General features: G+C 39.5%; 1 protein-coding gene across 4 annotated transcripts in view; it reads left to right on the forward strand.

The window, feature by feature from the left end:
- The window catches only part of MPPED1 (metallophosphoesterase domain containing 1), a 65,459-nt gene that overhangs the window by 23,282 nt on the left and 29,755 nt on the right, over positions 1-12,422 (forward strand). The window lies entirely within an intron of this gene.

Genomic DNA, 12,422 nt, shown 5'->3' on the forward strand with positions numbered 1-12,422 from the left:
CTTTCACTTTTCTTTTTCTCAAGCCCCCCTCCCCACTTCCCGGGGCGGGATTTGAGGTTTTACTTGGGCTAGGTTGATGCCTAGCTCTACGGAGGAGATGAAATGATAACTCTATGTGCATATTTTCTCAGCTTTCTCTGGTAGGCAGTCCACGGACTTCTTGAATCAAAATACTTTGTATTTAATATACAGATTTTTCCACTCTGAGCTTTTTTATTGCCTTTTGGATCTATCAAATTTTGGGTGCCAACACAGCCTTGCATCACGGTTCCACAATGTGGTATGGATTGTGTGAAGAACTTTGCTTATTTTGAACCTGTCATCTACTAGTTTCATTCGGTATTTCCTAATACTGGCAGAGGAAAGTGAAAAATTTCATTCTACATTCTGCTTAAGAATTTATAGGCTCTGCCCATATCTGCCCTTAAGATATGTTTCAGGCTGAAGACTGTTTAGAAGTCCTTAAATGCCTTTGATCATCTATGTCACTCTTTGTACCTCTTTGTTCTATATCCTTTTAAAAATTGTGAGACGAGAGCTACACATGATCTGAGTACACCACAGTTTTATCCCCTGGCATAATGAAATCTCCTAGTTTGTTCTCTTTTCCTTTCTAGTGTTGTGGATTGTTCTGTTTTTATTTTTGACTGTGACTGAAAAATGAGATGGCATTTTCATAAAATTACGTATTATAACTCTACGAACTCTTTCCTGAATGGTAATATCTAGTTCAGAACCCATCAGTGTGTATCTATTTTTTCCAGCACTTGAATTATTCTGCATAAATTTATATTCAGTTTCATCTGTCCTCTTATTGCCCAGTCATGCAGTATCGCAATGTACTTTTGCAAGTCAGATTTCTATTTTGCTACCCTTACTCAGGGTAGCTTAGAAAAAGAAGGGAAAAAGGGATGAAGAGTCGGTTTACAATGCCTGCCAGGGGTGCCAACCTGGTGATTTTCCTCCCTTCTTGTCACGAATTGACCTTTCTCCTGTTTTTGTATTTAATCTTTTCCTTTTTTTACCTAGTTTCTTCTCTGACTGTATTTTTCTTACAAATTTGAAAATACAATTCTGGGTAATTCAAAAAACTTAAGTACAGAATATGTATTATGGTAGGGCCAAACGGAAGGCCGTGAGGCCAGTGAAACTTTCTAAGGACATTATAAGGATGCATGGTATGACAGCTTTGAACATATGGTAATTTTCCAGCATGTCCAGGAGATTTTAAGACATCACTTTAAACAGCCGTAAATAATTTGTGGGAATTGTTTCTAAATATATGGACCTGTTGGAGCGGGTCCAGAGGAGGGCCACGAAAATGATCAGAGGGCTGGAGCACCTCTCCTGTGAAGACGGGCTGAGAGAGTTGGGGTTGTTCAGCCTGGAGAAGAGAAGGCTCCAGGTAGACCTTATTGCAGGCTTTTAATATATAAAGGGGGCTTATAAGAAAGATGAAGAAAGACTTTTTACCAGGGCCTCTAATGACGGGACAAGGGACATCAGTTTTAAACTGAAAGAGGGTAGATTTCCATTGGAGGTAAGGAAATAGTTTTTTACAATGAGGGTAGTGAGACACTGGAACAGGTTGCCCAGTGAAGCTGCGGATGTCCCATCATTGAAAATGTTCAAAGTCAGGTTGGGTAGAGCTTTGATCAGTCTGATCTAGTGAAAAATGTTGCTGCCCATGGCAGGGAGGTTGGACTAGATGATCTTTAAAGGTCCCTTCCAATACAAACCATTCTATGATTCTATGTAATCAAGGCTAGATAAGGTAGATTATATCATAAGATAAATCAAGCTCACTATGCACTGTAGTTATTCTTGTCCTCGGCTTTTTCATTATTTTTGTTTTTGTTATTTATTCCCTACCTGCATATAAATCAAATGTTTTGTAGGACAAATACAAAGACACATGTCCTGCTTTAATGCATTCATCAAATAATGACTCCAAAACCATCTCTGTTTTTTATCTCCCATATTGTTGGCAGTGGAAATTGCCTGCTTGGCTCAGTTGCTCTTGTAATTTCCTTTGCTCAAGTCTGTAACATCATTTCCAAATTGTGTATGCTCCAGGACCCACTGTTACTTTGAGCTTGTGGGTTACTTTCCTGGAAATTTAACTAAATAGCTGATCTGTGATAGAAGTTGCAACACATACTTCCATACTCTCTCTGAGAATTATCTTCTGTGCATGGATTGGAAAGATTACTTAAACTAACACATTTTATAATACCCATTGTTTCAGTGTGTTTGCTTGAGATTTTCCAATGTCAAAGACAGTCTTCCTATTTGAAATTCAAGTTCAAGCTAAAGTTGAAATAAAAAAAATAGAAGATGGCTTTGCATTGTAGTGGAAAACAATAATTAGCTCTTCAGAACATTTTCCTGAAAATGTTAATCTTACCTGCATATCATACACACACACAAAATTGGATTAAATGATTTGCCATGCACTTCAGGAATTGACCTGTGCAGATTCATCTCAAAAGATAACATTTTTATTTCAGTCTAAAAATATTTTAGAGTGAAGATGCCTTTCCAGATATTGTAATTAGCACTACTAGAATCACCTGTTTCTAGTATTAGATTGTAGGACAAAATCAGCTAATTTTGGTGAATAAACATCATCCCTACTTTTAGCTCTTAATGAAAAATAAAAGATCTTCAGAAAAGCCTGAAACACTAGGCTTAGCTTTACTTTTGCTTTACTGTTCAATCTTACAAAAATGAGGGTAGTTACTTTTCTTCCTCTCTTAACAGGTATTTTATTTTTTTACATTCAATAATACTCACATTTAAACCAGATTAAAATTGTGCTGAAGAAGAAAGAAAATCAGCTTCAGAGCAGCAAAAGAAATTAGAATTTATAAATTGTAGTCATGCCATTTTGACCATCGGTAATTACACTATTTTTATGTTAATGTAGAAACCCCTTGAAAGAAGTATTTAAGCACTAATTATCTATTTACAAAAGAATGGCTTTGGAAATGCAGTGAAAAACATTGAGCTGTGTAGGGATTTAGAACAGATGTCATTTTTAAAAGACTGGGCATACTAAAAAAAGTGTTGGTTTTTATTGCATTTCTTAAATGCGTGATGGCTCAGATCTGTTTGTACATCTAAGGCTCAGACCGTACAGCACACAACAGTGCACTGCAACACACTCTTCCAGTATTTCTCCAGTTCTAGGGAATTAGTGTCTCCTGAAGGCTTCTGAACGATAAACTGGCTGCTGAGAGTCTCAAGGAATTTCTAAGCTACATCCCTGTATTGGGAAGATGGCCCAGAACAACTGTTTTCCAGGTATGCCTCCCATGCTAGTGGTGAGAAGCTGTGGAAGCTATAGGAGTGGTAGGTGCAAAAGGATTTTTCCTTCATTCCCTCCTTCCAAACACATGCATGCTTTTGGGGGATTTCTTGCACTTTGTACTAATACTGAGGTTGCTTTTTTCCACTGTCGGAGTGGAAAGTAGCCAGACATCAAGATTCTGAGTCTCTGGGATGACTCACCTAAAAATATCCTGTGATTTTCATAAATATTGAGATCCCTGACCCCCCAAATAAGCAAAAATATCCCGTCTTGTTCCAGACTAGCTGACAAGCATAGCTTTAGGAAGGTGGTGCAGCCCAGAAGTGCAGCGAGCAACCAGGGAACTGAAAAATCTGGAATATGATTCTGTGAACTGTCATTGCCTCTGGTGGAGATATTTGAAAAAGCCTTAGGAAGACAGGCAACCAAATTCTAGTTAGTCCTCTTCAGATTTGACAGCCTCTTTATCATTCCCCCTTGTAAAATTGTGAAAATGATACTTAATCCACCTACCACTTGAATGTGTTGGAGGATTAATTATTCTCAGTACAGCACTTTGAAGACCTATTGCAAAGCACTATACACAAACATTAAACGTTGTTATTAGTGCTGTGCACCTTGTACGGTGACATGACACACAGCTCTTTGTAGTCGTCCCTTCCAGAAGGTGACAGCTGTGAGGTACTGAAAGCATCTTTGTGGGATCTGAAGATCTGAATAGGAATCTGTGTCAGTGTGCAGAGAGATCCATGCAGGAAGTCTGAAGTATTTTTTGTTACTTTTTAACACAGTTCTCTATGGCCTTTGCTTTCATTGTCCCCAGATACAGGTTGTAAACCAAAACTAGAATATTCTAAAGGGCAGAAAAGCTGTTGTAGAAATTTATCTCCTCAGAAAGGTATATTATTTAAGACTGTAACTATTCCAGGAAGTAAAAAAGAAAAAATATTTATGAAAATGGACCCTGTGGTTTACGTAGTTAGGGATTCTCAAACCATTAATTGCCATAATCTAAGGGGATATATCAAAGGAAGGTTCAATCTAGACAAACCGTGCAGTCGTATAATTTTCTAGGCGTCTGTTACTGACCACGAGTGGACAGAAGGTACAGGGCTACATAAGCGTTTAGTTTGACTCACTACATCTACTCAAATGGCCTAGTTTGCAGCATGCATTGGGTTGGTTCTGCATAATTACAGGGTAATTAAATAAACCAGGGTAAAAGGAAGCCACTTTTCCTTTAGAAGTAATTTGGGCCAATTATTATACATGCGTGTGGGTGTGTATAAAACACAGTATATCAAAGAGCCTAAGTTGGACTATTATCAGATATTTTTTAGTGTGATTTGCCTTTATCTATTTATTTTAAGAAATCATGTTTTGCAAATGTGAGCAGTATTGTATGTGTTTGCTGATTTAGTGTTTGATACAATTACTGGCTTTTACAATGCAAGAATGTCTAGAGCTAGCAGGTTACAGATGACTTAGGAGGGAGTGTTCATTTACAATGTTATTCCAGATTACACACCATACAAAAAGTATGTTAATGTGAATTTCCCAGACATCAGCCCCAGTGTTTAAACACAGAACTGTCAAAGAGATGCTAAAAAAGCAATCTGAGACAGTTATGCAGTCTTTTTACTATATCACTCACTGCTGTATTCTAAAAGGTTGAAATGAGAGGGAAAAAGCATTAAGTGGGCACTTACATGATTGCCACTGCTTTTAATGAATACTAAAAATTCTGCTCAGTACAATACCAGGAGAGAAGCAAAGCATGTCTGCTTGTACAAGTTTGCATTTATCTTGGTGAAGTTGCATGTTGATAACAATTGTAAGCTGCAAAGGAGGTCACTGGTTGATAAAGATGCCTAACCTCTTAGTACAAGAGGAGCCTGGAGTATAAACATCATGCATTTGCTTTTGAATTATTTGCGGTGTTGATCTAATTTACAGAGGAGAAGACTTGCTGATAGAACGGGATGAACCTTTAAGCACACAGAATTCTACTTTGAGCAAACTCGGATCCAGAGAAATAGCAAACAAAGACACATTGTTCAATGCTTTGCATTACGCATTTGTAGTTAAAGTAATGGTTCCCCAGCATTTCAAGTTATTTTGTAAAAATTATGTTCACCATAAAAAGGACCTACCGTAGTTTAGAAGTTAAGAATTGCTGTAATAATTTTGTAATTGGTGCATAAACATGCAAAAAATTAGATGTTCAGTTGATTTTCTTAATTAGTAATCTACAGTAATGAAAGGAATAAACAAAGCTGTTACTAGCTAAACAATATATATACTCTTATACACATTATATTACCAGAACTACTATCAGATTCTTATACAAAGCAAACAAAGGCTAAGAAACTTGCCACAGGCTTGCCACAACTGGCAAAAACTACATGTATCTAGTTAAGAAGTTACTAAGATGATAATACCATCTGGCTATATATAAACTAAATATGATATCCCAGGCTTTTTGATAGTAAAATAATCTCAAAGAATAATAAACTACATTGATTTAGGAGATTTAGGGCAGAATTTTTTGTGTGATGAGTTGTTCTGGGAGCAGAACCACTGCTGCCTGACTTCTTGGATTTTGTCTTATAAACCTTCCATGGGTTCTTAGGTGTCTCATAGGAAAAGTGTCTCATTCCTTTGGAGCCTCTCCTTCAGACTGGGCATTAGTCTTTTTAGATGCTTTCAGGAAACTTAAGGAAACATTATTATCTTTGAGGCATTTACTCCTCTGCTGAATGTAGTAAATGACTGCTGAATCTGTTGGGCATTTTCGGAGGGATGTTGAGACACAAGCATACAGAAGTATAAAGCATTGTATTTCTACAAGTTTTGTCTCCGTGAGAAAAAGATACCCTTTGCTAAAACTGCTAAATTAAGTGCAAGATAATGTGTCTCCAGGATTTTCTGCATACAGGGGGAGATTATAAAAAGGAAAGGAGAGGGGAAAATGAGGCAGGAAAGATCAATGATGTAGCAGAGAAGAAGGAAAAAGAAGGAAAAAATCTTTTATCTGATGTTAAGATAGAGGCTGAAAGAATGGATGGTGGCTTGGAGCCCCATTCCAAATTGGCAGAAGGCACAAGTTGGATGTGGCTTGAAAGAGAAAGCCCTGAAGCCCATGACAGAATTGGAGCCAGTGTGTTTCTGACAGAATTTTGATGTGTAAACATTTCTGTTGATTTCAAATCCAAATAGGATGAAGGGGCTAGAGGTTGCTTATGGAGGAAAATAATTTTAATTTCTTGCAAGTTAGACATTACGGGAGGGAAAAAACCCACTTATTTTAGAAAAAAATGTGAAATTTTGCTTACAAATGAAATTTTTATTCACCCCAAAATATTTTAAACTGACATTTTGCTTCATTTTGTTTCCTTGGTAATGTCAGAATCACTACATGAATTTCCAAATATATCCCGTTCCATCCAAGTGGTATTTTAATAATTTTAATACAGAAAACTGTTTAGGTAAAATTTTTCCAAACGATTCTAGTTGTAGTTTGTCTCCAGTTTATAGTGATATTTTAGCAGAAGCTTCTCAGGTGCCAAGAACAGGGGGGTCCCTGGTCTTTGGGCAAAACACTTGTCTTGTTTTGGCTAGTCAAAGTAAGAGATCAGAAAAAAATGTAGCTTTCCCCCAAATTCATAACTTTCCCCTTTTTTGTGTGTTTGAAAATACATCTTTGATTCCCATAGCATATGTTCTTGCGTGTGTTTCTTGGCACTCCTGAAGGGCAGATCTATTTCTCACATGCTTGCTGCCTTAATTTTACTGGGGAATGAATTTTGTCCTGGGTGTGTGTGCAGAATTCCTGTGACAGCCATAAATTTTCTTTAATATCTTTGTATACATAGAGATTCTGTATTAATACCAAGTTTGCTACCTGCCCACCAGCAAAGCCATATGCTAGCATCAAATGTTAATTGGCTATCAGTTGGGTATTTAGTCCTACTCATCTGCTAAATGGATAGTACAAGAAACTTATACCAAAGTTAATGGAACATGACCTCTAGTCCTGTTAAATTGCTTGCCTACCGTAGATTTGTTCCATTAGAATCACAACACGAAATGAGTTTTTAATTTCTTTCAGTATTGCAGGCACTTAAAATTCTTGTTTGTTTCCCAGTGTAAACTTAGAGAAACCTAGGACCACACGGGATGAAGGGGACTTCTGGAGGTCATTGAATCCAACCTCCTCTTCAAAGCATGTCTGGTTAGAGGAGGCTGCTCGGAACCTTGCCAGTTGAATTCTGAGTATCTCCAAGAATGGAGATTTTACAGCTGCTTTGTGCACCTGTTCCACTTTTTGACCATCCTTATGGTAAAATTCTTTCCTTATACCATGTTCCCCCTTTTGTCTGTTGCCTCTTGTCATCTGTGAACACTTCTGAGAAGAACCTAGCTCTGCCCCCTCTCTTTATCCTGAGATCAGGTAGTTGCAGACAGTAGTAAGGTGTTACCTTCATCTTCTCTGGGCTGAAGAGACTCAGATCTCAGTCTCCCCCTGTATGCCACATTCCCCAGCCATGTTGGCATCCCTCTGCTGTACTTGCTTCAGGTCATCAGTATTTTTCTTTTACTGAGGAACCCAGAACTGGACACCACACTCCAGATGTGGTCTCACAAGTGTTAGATAGAGGAGAGAAATCACTCCCCTTCTTCAGCTGGTTTCGCTGTTACTAATACAGGCCAGAATGTGGTTGGCTGTCTTTGCTACAAAGACAAACTGCTAAGTCTTGTTGAACGAAGTTACTCCATCCTAGGTGCAGGAGTTTGCATTTGCTTTTGATTAAGTTTATGAGGTTCCTGTCAGCCCATTTTTCCAGCCCTTGGAGGTTCCTCCGAATAGCAGACATGCCCTCCCTAGTGCGTTGGCAGATCCCCACCGCTAATTTGCTGTTGTCTGCAAATTTGCTGAAGGTGCACTCCATCAGATCATCCAGGCTGTTAGTAAATACAGGAAGCAGTATTGGCCCCAACATCACTGGTTGGGGGGTACTTCTGACCGACTGCCGGGTGGGCTTTGTACCACTGATTCTAGCCCTTTGAGCCCAGTATTCCAAGTGATATTCGATCCACCTTATCATCCATTGTTACCTCACCAGTTTGGCTGTAAGGATGCTATGGGAGATGCTGTCAAAGGCTAAAATCAAGGCAAACAACATCCAGCACTCTCCCTTATTCATAGAGCCAGTCATCTCCTCACAGAAAGTAATTGCGTTAGTCAGGTATGATTTACCCATGTTAAATCAACGATGGCTGTTCCAAATTACTTTCCTGACATTCATGTGCTTGGAAAATTACTTTTGGGGGAGATGTCTTCCAGAATTTTCCCAGGCCTGATGTAAGGCTTGATGGCCTGTAGTTCCCCAGATTCCCCTTCTTGCCTTTCTTGAGGACGGGTGGGACATTTGCCTTTTTCCAGCCATTGGGAACTTCTCCTGTCCTTTTCAAAGGTGATAGACAGGTGATAGGCCTGTGTCCATCCATTGCAGCACTCCAGTCAGGTGAGCTATCCCACCATGTATCCATAATCTCAGAGATGTCACAGCTCTCCACTGTGCATGGAATTCTCCGTCCTCCTGGTTGTACCCCATGCTGTGCCTGAGAGGACCCCCAGTGAGGCTGCTTTTACATGGATATTGCAAGAGCCTTCATCATCCTGTTGTCCCCCAGCTGCTTCCTCACTGCCTTCATGCCTTCACTTCTCTTCACAGCATGACAACCCTTCCCCAACACACCTAATTTAAAACTCTTCCCACTGTATTAGCGAACCTGTTGGCAAGGACTTTTTGCCTCAGTATGTCAGGGGAATGCCATCCCTGCATAGCAGTCTTTGTTCTTCAGAAAAGGTCCTGTGGTCATAGAAGCTGGAGCCCTGCTTGCAGCACCAGCCATGCAGTGTTGTGTTGGCTGTGGGATGTATCCACTCCCACCTGAGCAGTGAGCCCCCTCACTGGGAGGATTGAGGAGTTACCACCAGGGCCACATCCCCTGTTATCCCCATCACTTTTATCTCAAGGCTGTCAGTCACCCTTGATACGCTCAAGGTCGCTCTAGTGGTGCCATTGGTGCTCAGACAGATGAGCAGTCAGGGAACTTAATGTTTAGCAGATTGCCGTTTTGGAAAAGAAGAAGAAAAAAAAGGAAAACTCTTTAGCAAGTGAAAATGTTAGCCAGTGCCTTTGGTAAGGCTTGTCTTCATGGAGTTTGTAAACAGAAGACAAAAGGAACCTACTGCAATGGGTCGTCACCTACTGCGAAAGTGTAGCCACTGCTGTCTTTGGTAGGAATCTTTCTTGGCAAAATGCAGTTGTTAAAGAAGCCGTGAAAACCTGCATGAGTGGGAATTCAGCATTCTCAAGTCAGTTTGTTTACCAAGGGACAGGAAATGTGCTTAGTGTTTCTTCTACCCCGCTTGTCATTGGCACTCACTAGCAGGTGTGGGAATAAACTGGTCATCCTAGAAGTGTTTGAATTATCTCTGATCAAGAGCTGGTGGCACAAAAAATAATAGTTGGAAAAGTGGTTGTTCTAAAGCTATGGACAGAAGTAGAAACACAGCTATTGGGCTATGTGCTCTTGAGGAGGCCTTGGTCCTAGCCAAGGACCGAGCCAAGGCCACAAATTGTGCAGTGGTCTGTGCCTAGGGATGGAAAACCATGTAGTTGTGTTGGAAGGACATAATAAAAAATACAGAACAGTTTAAATAATAACTTATAAAAAGCAGAACTAAGAAGTTGTAGGTCAGAAGTAGGAAAGAGTTGCTGCTTTAAGGTAGTTTTCAGGTAAATACTGATCAGATATTGCTAAAGTTTAGTGGATCTTAATGCTCTAAAAGGCAGTTGAAACATTCAATATTTCTTAGGACTTTGCTGACACACCATGTTGGACTGTGGTCCTGCTGCAGTATGGTGGTGTTGGTCCTTCTGAGGTCAGTGGTAGGAGGACCATGCTTTAGCACAGAGAGATGTTTATCATTCCGTGTTGATTTCTGCATGTGGACTAGAGTGAGCATTGGTAAGTATGGATCACAGTGGAAGCAGGGAAGATGGGAAATGTGTACTCAATATTGTGGTCTGATAGCTGAGGGTCTTCATCTAGAGCCACTCAACTGGCATCTTATACCTGTAGTTCATGACAGTGGTGTCCAGCTAAGAACAAGGTTTCAAAGATTTATACCTAAGGTTGATTTTGTACTTCAAGAATACTTGGAGTAAAAAGTGTAACACGTTCTAAAGTCTTCTAAGGAACAAAGTTTAAACAAAATATTATTAAATTTATGTGCAAGCAGAAAAAATACCTGTTAGACAAAAAAAAAAAAAGATTTAAAGAATAAAGAGGGCTTGTGGAGACAAAGAGAGGTTTAGCAAGTTGCTGCCTGGTGTGGAATGAAAGGAAAAAAACTGAGCTGCAAACTCATCAAAACCACAGTTGTTAATTGAAAAGCTGACAGACCTGTAACTACAGCAGCGCTTCTGGCCGCCACTATAATAAATGTAACTGTACATTTAGAGTAATTTGCTAATTTGCCTAAGTAACACCCACAGACAGCAACATGACATAAATACATTAGTGGAAGCAACAACTATAACCAGCTCGTACAGGTTCTTGGCTGCTAGATGGATGGATCAGATGAGCTGGAAAAGATTTACAAAACAGAATAGAAATGGAATTGTTAACAATATTGCGGCATACAGGATTTCTTTATTTTTCTGTTTTCCAAGAATGCTTTAAGCCCTGTAGGTGCCCATACGTGTTGTAGCATGTAAGTAATGTTTTTAACTTGTGCGTGTATGTGTGCACACACCTGGAAAACTTGCAGAGATGGAATACACATCTGTAAAATGCTAAGTGTTTCAGAAGGCAAAAATGACAAAATTTGCATTTCAAGTAGTCTTTCAGGTAAATAATTGAATCTCCAACATTGAACTTGTAATTATAAATATCTGAAAAGAGTTTCTGTTAATAAATATTCTAAAGGCACATGTATATTGGGGTCCACAGGAAAGACTGGCACTTGTACAATCAATTTCCTAATACAGGTGTTACAAGTGTCTGAAAATTATACTTCAGAGTTACCCATATCTTTTTATTTGGCAAATAATGAGTTCAGCCATGTGGCATCTCCTCTGGGCTAGCGCTGTTCTCTGTCTTCTGTTTCCGTAACTCTGAATCGTGCTGTTGCGTTTTATTCTTAAGTCCTACTGATGCCAACTTTTGCCACTGCGTATTGACTGGTGTTTTACATTCTCTAAATACCCTACTTGTAGGTTAGGCTTGGGGTCATCACTAAAGCTTTCTATGTTATCAACAATACATTTCTAAAATAAAAAATGACAAGACTGCCACTATGCAAGGTGGGTCTCATTTTCAATAAAATATGTCTTTCTGGTCCTAGTCTCCTGTTCTGTCTCCATCCTGATGCAAATTAACAGTGCAGAAGCAAAGCTAATGAATGCAGCTTTACACAGTTTCTGTCTTTGTTTCCTCTAAGATATACTTAGGAGGTTTCTGTTGAGCTTTTTGAGACAGGTGATGCCTGCTCTCAAGGGCAGGATCCAGTTGATAACCAAATGTGGAGTCAGGTGGAAAGCTTCTGTTTCAGTGCTGCTCTCAGGAAGAACCCACACGTGTGGGCATATATATTCTTGCCTTCAGCAGGAGATTGTTGTAAGGTTTTTCACTAAATACGGGTTGTAAAATATTCTTGAATATGAGTCATTTTAAATTATAGTCCATGGATCTAAGGAAGTCACTGAGAAAATGGAGCCACGAAAAATATGGGATAGAGGCAAACTGCGAGACTTGTCTGTGGGATGTGGAATTTTGACAGCTAAACCCGGTCCCTGTCTTGCTTGAAGGCTTGATCTTAATGTTAGGGCAAAGAGGGCAGCAGACCCCTCTGGCTGATCCAAGTTCTGAGTCTGTAAGACCCTCCTCCGTAGCAGCTAATAAAGACCACGGCTCTGGGAGAAGAGAGCTGACATTATTTTATCAAGTGTTGCGGCCGATCTTCTTTGAACCCTAATTTCTGTCAAAGAGTTATCATCGCTGTCACAGTAAGTGATACTTTCAGCACAAATGG

Source organism: Chroicocephalus ridibundus, chromosome 1 (assembly GCF_963924245.1).
Source record: "Chroicocephalus ridibundus chromosome 1, bChrRid1.1, whole genome shotgun sequence".
Lineage (NCBI taxonomy): Eukaryota > Metazoa > Chordata > Aves > Charadriiformes > Laridae > Chroicocephalus > Chroicocephalus ridibundus.